The sequence below is a fragment of the Salvelinus sp. IW2-2015 genome, linkage group LG13 (genome assembly GCF_002910315.2).
Source record: "Salvelinus sp. IW2-2015 linkage group LG13, ASM291031v2, whole genome shotgun sequence".
In the NCBI taxonomy this organism is placed as follows: Eukaryota; Metazoa; Chordata; class Actinopteri; order Salmoniformes; family Salmonidae; genus Salvelinus; species Salvelinus sp. IW2-2015.
The window spans coordinates 48,373,041-48,392,757 of NC_036853.1; the positions used below are offsets into that span (position 1 = coordinate 48,373,041).

The 19,717-nt window shown below is 43.0% G+C and overlaps 1 protein-coding gene across 1 annotated transcript in view; it reads right to left on the reverse strand.

The window, feature by feature from the left end:
* The window catches only part of LOC111971708 (uncharacterized), an 89,601-nt gene that overhangs the window by 18,482 nt on the left and 51,402 nt on the right, over positions 1 to 19,717 (reverse strand). The window lies entirely within an intron of this gene.

A 19,717-nucleotide genomic window follows, 5' to 3' on the forward strand; every position in this document is an offset into this window, starting at 1 on the left:
GATTGGGGTAAAAGAGGTGGTTAGGTTAGCTATATTAGTTAATGCTATACTGTACACTATAGACAGTTGACAAATGTCTAGAATTGACAAGGATATAAGGTAACAATTTMAATAATTTATTGATATACTATTTATAGACTGATTATGTTCCATGCATCCTGTTGTTTTCATTGAGTAAATAATAGGAATGCAGTAAATCAATTATCTGGTTAGAATATGAGATTGCGTCTTTGTGCAATATAGTTAAGTAATGAGGGGAATTACTGCATATTATCCAAAAACTGACCATGACCCAATTCTGGGTAACACATCTGAACACATGTGCAGAGGGGAACCGGGCGACAGGCACTTAGCTATATTTGAACAGCGACAGGCCGCTCAGCCTTGGCCTTCTGCTAAATGTACCTCTTGCCATTCCTCTGTATCGGTCGAGGATCTTGACACTACTGGGGCGACTGGCGAGGACGCGCTCCCTTGCCACCTTCAGTTCGAGTAGCTGTAGTTTCCTCCGCAATGCCCGGTTTTCTTTCTGGCTTTGAGAAATTTCCAAACGAAACACTGCATAGTCGTCGTCTACGAGTTTACAGATGTCAGCCACGGCTGCATTCGCTAGCACCTCCATAATGGAGGCTATTTCAGTGTGAAAAACCATACAGTTAGCCATTGTTAGCAGCTAGGTAGCTAACGTTACCTAGATAACATCTATCAACCAAGTCCTGTTCTCAACGCGAATTAAACACTACCTGGYGGTAAGTATGTGATGCTGTGCAGTTTAATGAGTCATAGTTTGAGTTCCAGGGTTTTAATAAACGTCTAAATAACAACAATAAAAACGCTAACGTGGTAATTGTTCTTGGTCACTTTACATTTCCGTTTACACTGACGAGAAAGGATGTTATTGGGTGGAGTCATAGCTCATAGGGTGTGMCTAAATGAAAAACGGTACTATCGTTATCTTTTAATCTGAGAGCAGACTTGTTTAGAAATAAGTGCGTTAGCAAGAACAGAGTAAAATACAATACAATATAATTACTTTATTCTTATTTACATCACCTCAGTAAGGTAAATAGTCAACTGTCTTAGAAATGTTTGGGGGCATCTGAAGCTAATTTCCTGCATTTCTACACAATCTAATAAGAATATAATATTTTTCTAAACTTCTACATTAATGTGGATGCTACCATGATTGTGAATAATGATGAATGAGAAAGTTATAGACGCACACATTTCATACACCTCTCCTGTTATTGTAATGGTGAGAGGTTAGTATGTTTTGTGGTATGATATTTGTGATATTTGTGCGTCTAACTTTCTCACTAATCATTATTCACGATTCATTCACATATCCGTAATCATTGTAGCATCCACATTAATGTAGAAGGGTTTATAAACATATTCTATTCTTATTTACAATAAAAGTGACTCCAAAATGACACAATATATTATGTACCATTCATTTCCATTGGGCAAAAACATTTCTGAACACAACCAAAACAAACAGCAAATGCATCCAACAAATGTGTATAGTCACAAGCTTTATTTAGTCATTGCGTGCTATGAATGTGGGACCAAAAACMTWACTTTAATACACATAAGTACATTTGTCCCAAAACTTTTGCTCCTCTAAAATGGTGGCACTATGTAAAAATAAAGTGCTGTAATTTCTAAATGGTATACCCGATATGGATGAAAATACCKTCAAATTAAAGCTGACATTCTGCACTTTGACTTCATCAATCCTTATTTGAGTTCAAATCCACAATTTGAATATAGAGCCAAAAGAAGAAAAAATGCTTTACTGTCCTAAGAATTATGGAGGACACTGTAATTCATATCATAGGCATACTAGTACTGTAGAGCTCTTTTTACTTGCACACAATATAGCTGGATCTCCCCATCCTGCCCCTAGGGGTCCACAGCCCAACACACCCCACTCAGCTTTAGGATCTTAGTGAAACATTCATTATTGGTTACAGGTGTGTTAGGCCAAGGCCAGAGTGACAACCAACAGTAAGGCAGACCCCCAGAACTGAGCAGCCCAGCATCTAGGGATTGCCTAAATAGGCATAGGCATCCCCCCTGACTTGGGATTGTTTTCAATACAGACTTCTTTTGTCGTACATTATTCCATAAAAGGCATTCAGAATTTACAAATGTTGCACAGTATACCTTTAAACTTGTAATAAATCAAGTGATACATAACTTGACATTTCTGCCATCATTGTGACATTGTGGGAGGATAACCAACCTTCCAATTAAGGGCAATGGATGTCTTTGCCGCTATAAATGCTAGGTTACACAGTTTCTTCTGATAAGTCTCCTGTATCAATATTTACAAACAACAACAAAAAACAGGTAGAAAGGAGAATCTGTAGAAATGCTGAGATTAAAGAACATACTCTTTTCCAGAATTCAGCCAGCCTTCACAAGAGCAAACATATGCAAATATGTCCCCTTTTGTGTTTTACGTCTCCAGCAGTGGAATTACATTTCTGAGTGCATGATATTCAGTTTTACTGGCATATAGGATGTTCTATGGATGGTCTTAAACTGCAGTAGTTTATGTCTGAGATTATATGAACATGACTGGGCATTCAAACATATCTGTATCCATTCATTGTCATCAATAGTCTCCCAGGTCTTCCTCACATTTTTGTTTTACATGTTTTGTGTCATCMGGAAAAGCCTCTATCAACCCTTGATACAGATTGGAAATCAACTAAGCTTTGTCAGCCTGCCTAAAAATATAGTGAACAAAAATAAACACAACATGCAACAATTTCAACGGTTTACCTGAGTTACGGTTCATATGAGGAAATCAATCCATGAAATTAATTAATTAGGCCCTAATCTATGGATTTTACATGACTGAGCAGGGGAGCAGRCAAGGGAGGGCCTGGGAGGGCATAGGCACACCCACTTGCTAGCCAGGCCCAACCAATCAGAGTTTGTTTTTCCCAGAAAAAAAGGCTTTATTACTGTTAAAGGAATTTAATTCCTATATGTTTATCAACCAATTCAATTAAAACACTCTGCCCATACATAAGAATTTGTAAGATACTTATCAGCATTAAATGGACAGAGACCAGTCTCAAAATCAATCAATCAATKGCGTTTATTCTCGAGAGTACTAATCATAATACAATTTACATCAGGTTATATAATAAAGATGATGTCATAGGTTTTAATGTCCATCCTCCTCTAGGATACAATGGCAGTATAGTTAGCGTTCTCATTACTGTCTGCCACCTGTTAAACTATCTGCAACCAACCCAAGGTCTTTCCCCTCCCTGGGTAGACACATCATTCAAGCCTGTCTGAAGATAAACCCATTCTTTCTAACAAGGAACACATTACATTCAACATTATGATTATAATAAGATTCATTSATACAGTAACATCTAAGTCAAATGTATACATATTTTTGTCATTTATTCATAAAAATCCCATAACAATTACAGACAGAATTACTCCTCAGTTTCATCAGCTGTCCGGGTGGCTGGTCTCAGACGATCCCGCAGGAGAAGAAGCCAAATGTGGAGGTCCTGGGCTGGTGTGGTTACACATGGTCTGCGGTTGTGAGGCCGGTTGGACATACTGCAAAATTCTCTAAAACAACATTGGAGGCGGCTTATGGTAGAGAAATTAACATGAGATTCTATGGAAATATTGATAGAATGGCGCCGGAGGGGATGGCTGCCGTTTTACGGGCTCCTAACCAACTGTGCTATTTTGTGTGTTTTTTTGCGTTGTTTGTAACTTATTTTGTCCATAATGTTGCTGCTACCGTCGCTTAGGACCGAAAAGAGCTTCTGGATATCAGAACAGCGATTACTCACCTCCATCTGGACTCAGATCTTTTCTTTAATTAGTCCGACGCAAAGGATATACTGCTTCTCCGAGACCAGTCCCAAATCCCTGTCATTCGCGTGAAGAAAATACGGAAATACAGGGGGCGGAGATCGGGGTGCCTTGTGACAATTAGTTGGCGAGTGTGTAACCTGCCTCTACCATCTGTTCTATTGGCCAACGTGCAATCACAGGAAAATAAACTGGATGATCTCCGCTCAAGACTATCATACCAACGGGACATTAAACTGTAATATCTTATGTTTTACAGAGTTGTGTCTGAACGACGACACAGATAATATACAGTTGGCTGGATTTTCCTTTCCTCTAGTGACACCATCCCCACAGTGACCGTACGTACATATCCCAAACAGAAGCCATGGATTACAGGCAACATCCGGCACTGACCTAAAGGCTAGAGCTGCCGCTTTCAAGGAGCGGAACACTAATCCGGATGCTTATAAGAAATCCCGCTATGCCCTCAGACGAACCATCAAACAGGTAAAGCATCAATACAGGACTAAGATTGAATCCTACTACACAGGCTCTGACGCTGGTCGGATGTGGCAGGTCTTTCAAACTATTACYGATTACAAAGTGAAACCCAGCCGCGAGCTGCCCAGTGACGCGCGCATACCAGACGAGCTCAACACCTTTTATGCTCYCTTCGAGGCAAGCAACACTGAAGCATGCATGAYAGCACCAGCTGTTCCAGACGACTGTYTGATCACGCTCTCTCCATAGCCAATGTGAGGAAGACCTTTAAACGGGTCTACATTCAAAAAGCCGCGGGTCAGACGGATTACCAGGACATGTACTCGAAGCATCCGTGGACCTACTGGCAAGTGTATTCATTGACGTTTTCAACCTCTCTCTGACCGAGTCTGTAATATCTACATGTTTCAAGCAGACCACCATAGTCCCTGTGCCCAAGAAAGCTAAGGTAACCTGCCTAAATGATTACCGCCCCATAGCACTCATGTCGGTAGCCAAGAAGTGCTTTGAAAGGCTGGTCATGGCTCACATAAACAACACCATCCTCCAGGAAACTCTAGACCCACTCCAATTCGCATACTGCCCCAACAGATCCACAGATGACGCAATCGCACTCCATACTGTCTTTTACCACCTGGACAAAAGGAACACCTATATAAGAATGTTGTTCATTGACCAAAAGGTTAGCGTTCAACACCKTAGCGCCCACAAAGCTCAGGACTCTGGGACTAAACACCTCCCTCTGCAACTGGATCCTGGACTTCCTGACGGGCAGCACCCATGTGGCAAGGGTAGGCAACAACACATCTGCAATGCTGATCCTCAACACTGGGGCACCTCAGGGGTGCGTGCTTAGTCCCCTCCTGTACTCCTTGTTCACCCACGACTGCGTGGCCAAGCACAACTCCAACACCCTCAWTAAGTTTGCTGARGACACAACAGTGGTAGGCCTGATCACCAACAACAATGAGACAGCCTATAGGGAGGAGGTCAGAGACCTGGCATAGTCACTTTACCCCAATCTACATGTTCAAATTACCTCGACTAACCCGTACCCCCGCAAATTGACTCGGTACCCCCTGTATATTGCCTCAGTTGCCTTTTCTTAACTCTATTTATTGAACTGCATTGTTGGTTAAGGGTTTGTAAGTAAGTATTTCACGATAAGGTGTACACCTGTTGTATTCGGCGCATGTGACGAATACAATTTGATTTGATCAGCTCTGGTGGGCATTCCTGCAATCAGCATGCCAATTGCACGCTCCCTCAAATCTTGAGACATCTGTGGCTTTGTGTTGTGTGACAAAACTGCACATTTTTAGAGTGACTTTTTATTGCCCCCAGCACAAGGTGCACCTGTGTACTGATCATGCTGTTTAATCAGCTTCTTGATATGCCACACCTGTCAGGTGGATGGATTATGGCAGAGTGGGTAGGGTTATATCCTTCCTGTTTGGCCCTGTCCGGGGGTATCATCGGATGGGGCCACAGTGTCTCCTGACCCCTCCTGTCTCAGCCTCCAGTATTTATGCGCAGTATATGTGTCGGGGGGCTAGGTCATTGGTTATACCTGGAGTACTTCTCCTATCTTATCCAGTGTCCTGTGTGAATTTAAGTATGCTCTCTCTAATTCTCTCGTTCTCTCTTTCGTCTCTCTCCGGAAACCTGAGCCCTAGGACCATACGTCACGGCAAACGGGCATGATGACTCCTTGCTGTCCCCAGTCCACCTGGCCTTGCTGCTGTTCCAGTTTCAACTGTTCTGCCTGCTGTTATGGAACCCCTACCTGTTCAACTCTTAATGATCGGCTATGAAAAGCCAACTGACTTTTATTTCTGATTATTATTTGACCATGCTTGTCATTTATGAACATTTTGAAAATCTTGGCTCTCTCTAATTCTCTCCTTCTCTCTTTTCTTTCTCTTCTCTGGATGGACCGAGCCCTAGGACCATACGTCAGGACTACCGGGCATGATGATCCTTGCTGTCCCAGTCCGCCTGCCCTGCGCTATTCCAGTTTCAAACTGTTCTGCCTCGGTTATGGAACCCCTACCTGTCCCAGACCTGCTGTTTTCAATTCTTAATGATCGGCTATGAAAGCACAACTGACATTTATTCCTGATTATTATTGACCATGCTTGTCATTTATGAACATTTTGAAAATCTTGGCTCTCTCTAATTCTTCCTTCTCTCTCTGGAGGACCTGAGCCCTGGGACCGTGCGTCGGGGCTGCCGGCGTGATGGCTCCTTGCGTCCCCAGTCCACCTGGCCTTGCTGCGTTATTCCAGTTTCAGCTGTTCTGCCTGCGGTTATGGAACCGCCACCTGTCCCTGACCTGCTATTTTCAACTCTTGATGATCGGCTATGAAAAAGCCAACGTGAAAATTACCATGATTATTATTTGACCAGCTTGTCACTTATGAACATTTGAACATCTTGGCTAGTTCTGTTATAATCTCCACCCAGCACAGCCAGAAAGGAATGGCCACCCTCATAGCCTGGTTCCTCTCTAGGTTTCTTCCTAGGTTTTGGCCTTTCTAGGAGTTTTTTCTAGCCACCGTGCTTCTACACCTGCATTGCTTGCTGTTTGGGGTTTTAGGCTGGGTTGTCTGTACAGCACTTCGAGATATAGCTGATGTACGAAGGGCTATATAAATAAACTTGATTTGATATTGATTATCTTGCCAAAAGATAAATGCTCACTAACAGGGATGTAAACAAATTGTTGCACACAATTTGAGAGAAATACACTTTTTGTGTGTGTATGGAACATTTCTTGGAGCTTTTATTTCAACTCACGAAACCAACACTTTACATGTTGRGTTGTCTAGTGTTTGCTGCACAGAGAGAATAGTGTTGCATCAGCAAAAATTCACCTTAGTACCATCACAGACTGGTCTTCACTGGTRACCATCTGACCCTGTGCAGATGAGGCATGATAAAGAATTACCTTGGTGTGCWTATATACATCCAAGAATAGAATCAATGGTTCAATAATTGAAATTACCATTATTCCCAGATCCCAAACTGTAGCCTACCCATCAACTCAAGATGGAACGTCTTATCCATTCAGTGGTTGTTATAATATACTGCAAAATTCACCTGAGCTCCGTAGACTGGTCTTCCCTGGCTGTCTGACCCTGCTGGGACACCTGTCACCATCTTATCCTGCTAAGAGACATGATGAGTATAGTGTTGTGTAATGACTGTGCACCAWGACAGTGAAGCCTGTAGAGCTGTTTATACCGTGTCAGTGTGAAAAGTAGGGAATTAGCTAGGGAAACTGACAGATCAATAACGTTAAATTGCTATACTGACTAATAAAAACACATTACACTGAAGAAARGTCCGAATATATCGGTCTTTAATCGTTTGGCTGCTGGTTCATCATTTGATTCAGGTCTAGTGTGATTGAGGCAAAAATAATAGCTGAAGTTAGTGAGCTAGCTAGCTAACGTTAGCCAACTTTTGGCTAGCTCTAGCTTATGGTACATCAAATTTACTAATGTTGAATGGGACAAAACAAAGGCTACAAAATATTTCCATACACACAACAGCCGTTAAATACTGCTACCTGACAGATAGCTAGCTAGAGCTGAACTGGCTGTGATAGCTACTAGCTAGCTAACTAGCTGCTAGTAGTTCATTAATTTCAGTCGAGTGGGGATGAAACGTTGGCTAACGTAACATGTCAGTTACACTACTAGCTCAGCACTGGGAATAAATACTTTCCCCCTGTCAAACAGCATACCTTGCCAGCAAGATCAGTCAACTAAAGAGTAGCCAGTTTCTTCTCTGCTTGCTTCTATAACTCTGAGGAAAAGCGCAAAGCTGCCTCTGATCATCTCTCCCGTCCTGGTCCTATACGCCAGCCTTTCAGAAGCTTTGCCTCTACACAGCCTGTCCGCATGCTCTGTGGTGTCCGCGCGGCCCTAAATCCAMCCGGCTGAAACCGGAAAACAGCCTGCCCGACRGCTCTGAGATGTCCACATGGTCCTAACGCACACCGGCGCTGCGTTTTGTATCACAGTGCAATTATAAAACGGGGGGGACGGGACAAAAATGCAATGTCAGAATGCGGGGGATCTCCCGCGTCCCCAGTGAAAGTTGCGCCCCTGGTCCTATGCTAGGTTTACTGTCTCTCCAAAAACAGGTATTTACAAGCCTTTTTCAAATGACATGTTAACAAAGGGTCAATGAGGGGTATGAGGTTGATAACCCTCCTAAACAGAAGTAAACAAGTCATACAATCTGACACAGTTTGTAGAGACCAGTCAGTCTGGAATATCAAGTACAGGTTCACTTTAGTTCATGTTTAATATTTCACTTCAGTCATCACACAACCTGAAGGTAGATTATAGGCCATTTWCTGCAAACAGCTTGAGGCAAAGGACTGTAGACAAAAGGGAAAGGGGGATACCTAGTCAGTTGTACAACTGAATGCCTTCTACTGAAATGTGTCTTCTGCATTTAACCCAACCCCTCTGACAGTGACATGGTGACGTACACTCCCCTACGTAATTATTTGGACAGTAAAGCTAAAACTTTTAATTTGGCTCTATACTCTAGCATTTTGGATTTGAGATCAAATGTTTAATTTGAGGCGACAGACAGATTGTTGTGCCCAATTGAAATGAATGGTAAATAATGTAGTGTCTTTTTGGAATAACTTTTATTGTAAATAAGAATATGTTTCTGAACACTTATACATTAARGTGGATGCTACCATAATTACGGATAATCATGAATGAATCATGAATAATGTGAGAAAGTTAAGAGGCATAAATATCARAAATACCACCAACAACCAAAACAAAATGCAAATGCATCCAACAAGTTTGTCGAGTCACAAGCTTGATGTAGTCARTGTGTGCTAGGAATATGGGACCAAATACAACACTTTTGACTACTTTAATACACATTTAAGCATAGCCGCGGAAAGTAGGGGTGCTACTTCCTACGTCTATGCATAGAACAAAAAAAGTGTCTGACTAAGGACAACTCCTACGTACTACCCAGTGACATGAGTCCAAACTTTTCACAGAAGCTGGACAAAAATAACTTCCAATATACAGAAAAGTGGCATGTCTGTTGAAGGTTTTYCTGCTCTCAAAGTTGAAATTTTAATAAAACATTGATATGCCACTGATTAGGCTACTGTGTGCCTCTACTGGCTTTACCACTAAGACCAGTTTGGCACACATTTTTAAGGACAAACCTAAAATATTTCCATCCCTTCCTTCTCAGCGCTAGCGAGTTGATGTTGGACAGGTGAATTACCAACCCTGGCACAAGGGTTGGAAAATAGCAGAGCTCAAATTTTTACAAGTTGAAATTGCCAATGAGCAATAGAGCCCTTAACGTCTTAGTCAGCCGGCTGTGCCTTGTAAAGATGGCCTCCACTCTTCTGTCTCTTCCTGCTGTCCTCCCCTCCCCAACTTTACTCTGTAGCCTACTTGGAATAGATGCCTACCCTTATTGTCTCTTAGCAGTTCCACTGCTCCTGCCATCTCTGCACCACCACTATCCATATCATCCCATTAGCGTCTGCCAAACTCATTAGCCCCTCCACATCATCTCTTGCCAAAGATGGTGGATAAATGAAGATAGTTCTATCAGGCCTTTTAKCATTGAAAAAAATMGTCAGTTCCGGTCAATGATGTACATAAACCCTGACTTGCTGATGCTATGTTTTGGSCATGGAGAGGCTTTGAAGCCAATATTCGGCCATATTGGCACTCTTCCATTGGGAATAAATGGAATTCCACAGTATTTTATTTAATTGTTTAAAGGACAAAATGACATGACTAGGTCTTTTTTTGTTGTAGTGGTGACCGTAACATTAGTACTTTCCAAAAAGTTTACTTTAAGAAATTTTAAAAATGTATATATTAAATAATATAAAAAATGTTTAGCTCACATAGCGCTTTGCTGTTGACAACGTTATGAACAGAGTTCCCCATGGTGTTATGGTATGGGCAGGCAACAAACACAATTGCATTTTATCTATGGCAAATTGAATGCACAAAAATACTGTCACAAAATCCTGAGGCCCATTGTGAGGCCCATTTTTTTTTTTAAGGTATCTGTGACCAACAGATGCATATCTACATTCCCAGACATGTGAAATCCATAGACTAGGGCCTAATACATTTAAATGGACTTATTTCCTCATATGAACTGTAACTCAGTACCATAGGGCCTGAGGCCGCAACCGATGTCAATATGGGGAACTCTCAGAGTAACCAATGATGGAATGTTATAAACTGACTTACATGGGCTTTGCTTGGTATCGTGCACAACAGCCAAGCCCTCTACGTGATTTGAAAACCGAGGGGGTATTTTTTAAATTTATTTTCACCTTTATTTAACCAGGTAGCCTAGTTGAGAACAAGTTCTCATTTGCAACTGCGACCTGGCCAAGATAAAGCAAAGCAGTTTGACACATACAACACACAGAGTTACACATGGAATAAACAAACATACAATCAAAAATACAGTAGAAAAATCTATACACAGCATGTGCAAATGAGTAGGATAAGAGAGTAAGGCAATAAATAGGCATGGTGGCCGGAAGTAATTACAATATAGCAATTAAACACTGGAATGTAGGGATGTACAGAAGATGAATGTGCCAAGTAGAGATACTGGGGTGCAAAGGAGCAAGATAAATATATACAGTTATGGTATGAGGTAGATTGGATGGGCTAATTACAGATGAGCTATGTACACGTGCAGTATCTGTGAGCTGCTCTGATAGTTGGTGCTTAAAGCTAGTGAGGGAGGTTAAGAGTCTCCAGCTTCAAGAGAATTGCAGTTCGTTCCAGTCATTGGCAGCAGAGAACTGGAAGGAAGAGGCGGCCAAAGGAGGAATTGGCTTTGGGCTGGTGACCAGTGAGATTATACCGGCTGGAGCGCGTGTGCTACGGGTGGGTGCTTCTATGGTGACCAGTGAGCTGAGATAAGTGGGGCTTTACGCTAGCGAGAGACTTGGTAGATGACCTGGAGCCAGTGGTTGGCGACGAGTATGAATCGATGCCAGCCAACGAGAGCGTACAGTCCAGTGGTGGTAATATATGGGGCTTTCGGTGACAAAAAACCGGATGGCACGTGTGATAAGCGCATCCCAATTTGTATGAGTAGAGTGTTGAGCTATTTTTATAATGACATCGCGAAGCTCGAGGATTGGTAGGATGGTCAGTTTTTACGAGGGTAGTGTCTGTGCTGCAGGAGGAAGGCTGCTTTGTTGCCGAATAGGAAGCGATTCTAGATTTAACTTTTGAGAACTGGAATGCTTAATGTGATCTGGAAGGAGAGTTTACAGTATAGCCAGACACTACTATGTATTTGTCAGTCTGTCAAACATATTCTAATCAGAACACCGTCCCAGATTGCTGACGGCGGCAGGTGCAGGCAGTGATCGGTTGAAGACATGCACGTTCGTTTCTTGCATTTAGAGAGCTAGTTGGAGGCCACGGAAAGAGAGTTGTATAGCATTGAAGTCGTCGTCTAGAGGTTAGTTAACACAGTGTCCAAGGAAGGGCCAGAAGTATAGAGAATGGGTGTAAGTCTGCGTAGAGGTGGATCAGAGAATCACCAGCAGCGAGAGCTACATCATTGATGTATACAGAGAAGAAGAGTGGGCCCGGAGAATTGAACCCTGTGGCACCCCCAGTAGAGACTGCAAGAGGTCCGGACAACGAGCCTGCCGATTTGACACACTGAACTCTATCAGATAAAGTAGTTGGTGAAGCAGGCGAGGCAATCCTTTGAAAAACCAAGGCTGTTGAGTCTGCCAATAAGAATGTGGTGATTGACAGAGTCGAAAGCCTTGGCCAGGTCGATGAATACGGCTGCACAGTAATGTCTCTTATCGATGGCGGTTATGATATCGTTTAGGACCTTGAGCGTGGCTGAGGTGCAGCCATGACCAGCTCTGAAACCTGATTGCATAGCGTAAAAGGTACGCTGGGATTCGAAGTGGTCGGTAATCTGTTTGTTGACTTGACTTTCGAAGACCTTAGAAAGGCAGGGTAGGATAGATACAGGTCTGTAGCAATTTGGGTCTAGAGTGTCTCCCCCTTTGAAGAGGGAGATGACCGTGGCAGCTTTCCAATCTATGGGAATCTCYGARGATACGAAAGAGAGGTTGAACAGGCTAGTAATAGGGGTTGCAACAATTTCAACAGATAATTTTAGAAAGAGAGGGTCCAGATTGTCTAGCCCGGCTGATTTGTAGGGGTCCAGGTTTTGCAGGAGAAGCAGTGCAGGGCTGTTGATCGGGGTAGGGGTAGCTAGGTGGAAAGCATGACCAGCTGTAGAAAAATGCTTATTGAAATTCTCGATTATAGTGGATTTATCGGTGATGACAGTGTTTCCTAGCCTCAGTGCAGTGGGCAGCTGGGAGGAGGTGCTCTTATTCTTCATGGACTTTACAGTGTTCCAGAACCTTTTGGAGTTTGTTCTACAGGATGCAAATTTCTGCTTGTAAAAGCTAGCCTTTGCTTTCCTAACTGCCTGTGTATATTTGTTCCTGACTTCCCTGAAAAGTTGCATATCACGGGGGCTATTCGATGCTAATGCAGAACGCCACAGGATGTTTTTGTGCTGGTCAAGGGCAGTCAGGTCTGGAGAGAACCAAGGGCTATATCTGTTTCTGGTTCCCCAAAAAAATGAAAGGGGCATGCTTATTTAAGATGGTGAGGAAGGCACTTTTAAAGAATGACCAGGCATCCTCTACTGACAGGATGAGGTCAATATCCTTCCAGGATACCCGGGCCAGGTCGATTAGGAAGGCCTGCTCGCTGAAGTGTTTTAGGGAGCGTTTGACTGTGATGGGGGTGGTCGTTTGACCGCAGACCCGTTACGGATGCAGGCAATGAGGCAGTGATCGCTGAGATCTTGGTTGAAAACAGCAGAGGTGTATTTGGAGGGCAAGTTGGTTAGGATGATATCTATGAGGGTGCCCGTGTTTACGGATTTGGGGTTGTACCTGGTGGGTTCATTGACAATTTGTGAGAGATTGAGGGCATCAAGCTTAGATTGTAGGATGGCTGGGGTGTTAAGCATGTCCCAGTTTAGGTCACCTAGCAGCACTAGCTCTGAAGATAGATGGGGGGCAATCAGTTAACATATGGTGTCCAGGGCATAGCTGGGGGCAGAGGGTGGTCTGTAGCAAGCGGCAATGGTGAGAGACTTGTTTCTGGAAAGGTGGATTTTTAAAAGTAGAAGCTCGAATTGTTTGGGTACAGACCTGCATAGTAAGACAGAACTCTGCAGGCTCTCTCTGCAGTAGATTGCAACACCGCCCCCTTTGGCAGTTCTATCTTGTCGGGAAATGTTATAGTTAGTTATGGAAGTTATGGAAATGTCAGTGTTTTTGGTGGTCTTCCTGAGCCAGGATTCAGACACGGCTAGGACATCCGGGTTGGCAGAGTGTGCTAGGGCAGTGAATAAAACCAACTTAGGGAGGAGGCTTCTAATGTTAACATGCATGAAACCAAGGCTTTTATGGTTACAGAAGTCAGCAAATTATAGCGCCTGGGGAATGGGAGTGGAGCTAGGCACTGCAGGGCCTGGATTAACCTCCACATCACCAGAGGAACAGAGGAGGAGTAGGATAAGGGTACGGCTAAAGGCTATAATAACTGGTCGTCTAGTACGTTCAGAACAGAGAGTAAATTGAGCACATTTCTGGGCACGGTACAATAGATTCAAGGCATAATGTACAGACAAAGGTATGGTAGGATGTGGATACAGTGAGGGTAAACCTGTGCCTAGAGTGACGATGAAAGAGAGTGACGATGAAAGAGAGCCTAGCAAGGCTAGCTCCAGGCTAATTGGTTATTGCTTTGGGACAGTGACGTTAGCCAGGAGTGGCCACTCGAATAGCAGCTAGCTAGCTGCGGTGATCCAGGTGAGAATTTTTTTTTCTGAGCTTGCGATAGGAATCCGGAGATATGGAGAAAAATAAGTCCAAATTGCTCTGGTTTGAGTCGCGCTGTGCAGACTGACGAGAGTTGTCCGTTCTAGAGGTGGCTGATGACCGCTAGCTGACTGCTAGCTAGTAGCTAGTTAGCTGGCTAGCATCTGTTGACGTTCCGATTCAAGCGACGGTTCAGAAGACGGATCAGCAGGGCTCCGTATGGTGGGTATAGTGGCCAAAGAATTTGTCCGATGGGCCTCTTAAGCTAACAGTCCGATGTACTTTAGACAGCTAGCTGGCCATGGCTAACTAGTAGCCAGTTAGCTGGTAGCCAGTTAGCTGGTAGCCAGTTAGCTGGCTAGCTTTTGATGAGTTGAGTTCTTAAGTATAAAAATAGCAGATTTGTACGACATTGGGTGAGGCGGGTTGCAGGGGAGTATATTCAGTCCGTAGATAGAAAGTGATATTAAAATACATATAGCACATTGAATAGTGATGCGCCTATTATTTTTTTCTTCATTCAATACATCAAATGAAATCAATACAACTTATGTTTGCATACAAAAACACACAATGTATGAACTTGACCAGATAATTGACAAAAAAAACTTCATATTTAGTGTTCTCTTCCATGTTTGTAAAGTCTATTTTCTAAACTCTTCCTGCAGGTGGTTGGRTGGAGGCTAACAGAGGAGACTGGGCGACCATCTTGGATTACCAGACCCAGACCGGTGCAGCCAAGGGCCTAACGGACAACATCACTGAGCAGGCCAGMACCAGAGGCGACATAGTGGAGGTCAGTGGATGGGACAGCGTCTTGAACTCTGGGCTCAGGAACAACACTGTTAACTACAACCAGAAACAGACTGTCGAACACAAAACAACAACCGAACTTAGTCTGCATGACAACAGACTGGCTGAGACCAGGGTGAGGCATAGCTTTGGTCTGCGGGGACGGGAAGGTGTCGGTATGCGGCGGGAGAGAACACACACAGACTCGGCTAGCGATGCTCCATCCTGCTCCTATAGTTGTGATTCAGAGAGACTGATGACGCCTCAGGTTAATCCACTAACAGGTGCTGCCTTCAGCCTGACTTCTATAGGATCTATCAACTGGAACATGGACCCTGCGACAACACAGACACTTCCTGGCCTTCGTCCTCCTCACACTCCCCTAATGTTAAACCATAGCTCAGACAATGCCAAAACACTAAATGGCTACGCAAGCCCATTTACAAATGATGGTAATAGAGACGTAATCAGTAAAGGTGTCAGCGCCTAAGAGAAGTGCTTCCCGTGTTCATTCTGTGGGAAAGCCTTCAGTTTCCCCGAACAGGTGGAGCTCCACCAGAGGATGCACACAGGGGAGAAATCTTTCGTCTGCCACCTGTGCCGGYCCAGTTTTCAGACTCSTCCAACCTGAATAMGCACCCGAGGGTCCACACAGGAGAGAAACCATACAGCTGCCCCCAGTGTGAGAAGAGGTTCTCCCGCCAGCACAATAAGAAGATGCACCTAAAGGTCCACACAGGATAGATGGCGTTCGCCTGTATGCACTGCNGCCCCCAGTGTGAGAAGAGGTTCTCCCGCCAGCACAATAAGAAGATGCACCTAAAGGTCCACACAGGATAGATGGCGTTCGCCTGTATGCACTGCGGGAAGATGTTCTCAGAGAGGAGTTACCTGAGGATACACCAACAGAAAATGCACAGAGCGCATGTATAGTCATATGTACACTGCCTTCAGAAGGTTTTCCTTGATTTTTCCAAATTTTGTTGTGTTACAGCCTGAATTTATAATTTATTAAAATGTTGATGTTTTGGTCACTGGCCTACACACAATATCCCATCATTTCAAAGTGTAATTATGTTTTTAGAAATGTTTACAAATTAATCTGAAATGTCTTGAGTAAGTATTCAACCCCTTTGTTATGGCAAGCCTAAATAAGGTCAGGAGTACAAATGTGCTTAACAAGTCTCATAAGTTGCATGGACTCACTGTGTGCAAAGATTGTATTTAACATATATTTTTTTATGACTACCTCATCTCTACCCCACACATACAATTATATTTAAGGTCCTTCAATCGAGCAATGAATTTCAAACACAGATTCAACGACAAAGACCAGGGAGGTTTTCCAATGCCTCGCAAAGAACGACACCTATTGGTTTATGGGTACAAATAAAATAAAAAGCGGACATTGAATATCTATTTGAGCATTGTTAAGTTATTATTTACACTTTGGATGATGTATCAATACACCCAGCCACTACAAAGATACAGGCGTCCTTCCTAACTTAGTTGCCAGAGAGGAAGGAAACCACTCAGGGATTTCACCATGAAGCTAATGGTGACTTTAAAACATGGGGCCAATGGGGACATTAAAATAGTTCGAGTTTAATGAATGTGATATGATAAAACTGAGGATGGATCAACAACATTGTAGTTACTCCACAATACTAACCTAATTGACAGAGTGAAAAGAAGGAAGCCTAAACATTCCAAAACATACATCCTGTTTGCAAAAAACTTGACAAAGCAATTAACATTTAGTTTTCCGGACAAAAGTTATGTTTGGGGCAAATCCAATAAAACACATTACTGAGTACCACCCTCTATATTTTCAAGCATAGTTCTGGCTACATCATGTTATGGGTATGCTTGTAATTGTTAAGGAACGGGGAGTTTTTCAGGATAAAAAAGAAAAGGAATGGAGCTAAGCACAGGCAAAATCCTAGAAAACCTGGTTCAGTCTGCTTTCCACGAGACACTGGGAGATGAATTCACCTTTCAGCAGGACAATAACCTAAAACACAAGGCCAAATCTACACTGGAGTTGTTTGCCAAGAAGACAATGAATGTTCCTGAGTGGCCGAGTTACAGTTTTGACTTATCTGCTTAAATCTATGGCAAGACATGAAAATGGTTGTCTAGCAATGATCAACAACCAATTTGACAGAGTTTGAAGATTTTTTAAAAAGAATAATGGACAAATGTTGCACAGTCCAGGTGTGGAAAGCTCTTAGACTTACTCAGAAAAACTCACAGCTGTAATCACTGCCAAACGTGATTCTAACATGTATCGACCCAGGGGGTTGAATACTTATATAATGTAGAAACAGTATATTAGTGTTTTCAATATATATATTTTTTGTAAATCATTGACAAAAAATGACAAATCCATTTTAATCCCACTTTGTAACACAACAATGTGGAAAAATTCAAGGGGTGTGAATACTTTCTGAAGGCACTGTAGTGCTATTTAGTTTTAGTTAATTCCGTTGTTCGGGATTGAGTGGGGAACTGGATGAGGTGAACTGAGGAAAGAATGAGTAGGATGAGGCAGAGTAGGTGATATGGTGATGGTTGGTGTGATGGTGTCTAAAAATACTTCACTGATGAAAGTGACATCCTTATCATGGTGTTTGATGCTGGTGTTTTAAAATGAGGAAATGATAGTGCCTTAATTTATGTTTACTTGACATAAAGTAGTGAAGATGTGTGTAATGTTGAATCTTTTCAAAAACTATTCTAAAATGTTTTTGATCAAAGCGAGATTTACAGAAAAGGTCAAGTGTTACCATACTGAGAAGTTATTCTACTTGTCATGTATTGTTTTGTACAATAAAAGTACTGTACACCAGGTTACGTGAATGTATGACCATTTTGTTCAAATGTAATACAAAATTGACTCTGTGCTGCCTGACTTAGTTATTTTTGTATCATTGCAGGGACTGAATTTCCRTTATCTCAGTCAAACCAAAACATTATACTTAATTCTTGAATCAACACATATGGACAATTTTTATAATAAACTCCAATGACTCCATATTGTTAGGTACTTGAATCACATTGTTAGAGATGGGCCTTACTGTGGTTAACATGTTATATATGTCATGTTCAGCAAAAACTTKACCTTTATATGCTCTTCTGTACAATTTGTTTTTAGGGCAGTGACAGGATCTCTGAAYCGGCTGATCACAAAACCTGGCCCCGGATCAGGAGTCATCGCTGTTCCTTCKCGAGTCGGAACCAGGACCGAACTACGAGATACAGAGACTCCATCACCACACAGAGCAAAACCAGTGGACAGGGGGACTGAACAACCTCAGTCCTGGTGGTCATCAGAGAGACCGAGGCTCCAGTCAGGGATCCAGTCTGCTGCCCAGACCCTTCTCTTCACAGTCTCAGTGCAGGGATGAAGCAGYGRCTGGGATTGAAAGAGATAGACCCTTCTGTTCCTATGATACAAACACCACAGTGTCCATGATAAGCAGAGCATGTCATCCTGGGAATCTTGAGGGCCTTCTAAGCCTTCAGAGAATATATAGATTGATTTGAATGTTTTTGTGAATGGCTGCTTATTCTTTAACACTATTTGATGCTGTCTGTCTGCCGTATCGATGTGTTTGACCAAAACGGCGCTCTCTTTCAGCCATGGAGTGTGCATGTATTATGGTCGCTGTCCTTTCAGCACCACGAGCCTGTCACCTTTGATGTGTCACTATTGTTGTCGCTGTTGGTGATGGTGTGATAGTGGTGTTAGGCTACCGTAGGTTGTGTAAACAGTGGTTTTTGTTTTGCTGGTCGCATTATTTTCTGCTGTGTGTTACATTTGTGTCTGCTGGTTCTGTCTCTGTGTAAGTGGCAGCCCGAAGCGTGGCTAGGGCTGTTTGATTCATTCATTATGTCACCAAAATGCATGGCTCTTCCTTCGCTATAACTTGAATGGTCCGACTACAGAAGATACCATGTAGGCTATTGGAAGATTGTTGGTCCCTCTGAAGGCTTAGGTCCTACAGTAACAGTTCGCTAGAAATAGACCCTCCTGTTCCTGTTATATGAACAAACAAACACCACAGTATCCATGATGAACATAGCAGGTCACCCTGGGCTTCAGACTTCACACAGAGTGGTGGGAGACTACCCTGGTGGGAGTCTTTCAGCAAGTCTGTCTTCTCCTTCAGGATCTTGTCTAATGCCTGGTGACTGGATTCATAGAAGGCCTGGACCTGGGTCTAGCCTTTCTCAGTTACCTCATGGTTACCCCACCAATACAGACAGGGTCAGGGTGGGTGTTCACCACGAGAGGTACCTAGCCTATAACACAACACACAATCCCAACAACACCCAAACAATGGCAAGAGGGAGCTAAAAGACTAACCTTCTTAGTTACTGTGGTGGCTCCTGCTTCTACCTCCTCTGCTGTCATTGGGTCACAACGTGCGAGGGCGAGCTTTAGGACGCACGCAGACAAGCCTTACACCTGCCCCACGTGTGGGAAGCACTTTTCTAAAGTGAACTGTGACAAAGCACCAGACCGTTCACATCAAGGAGAGGCCCTTCAAGTGTAAGCTGTGTTAGAAGAGCTTCTCCTTTCTGAGTTACCTTATCAGACATAGGAGTGTCCACAACAGGGAGAAATTGTGACTTGAGATGTATGCAGGG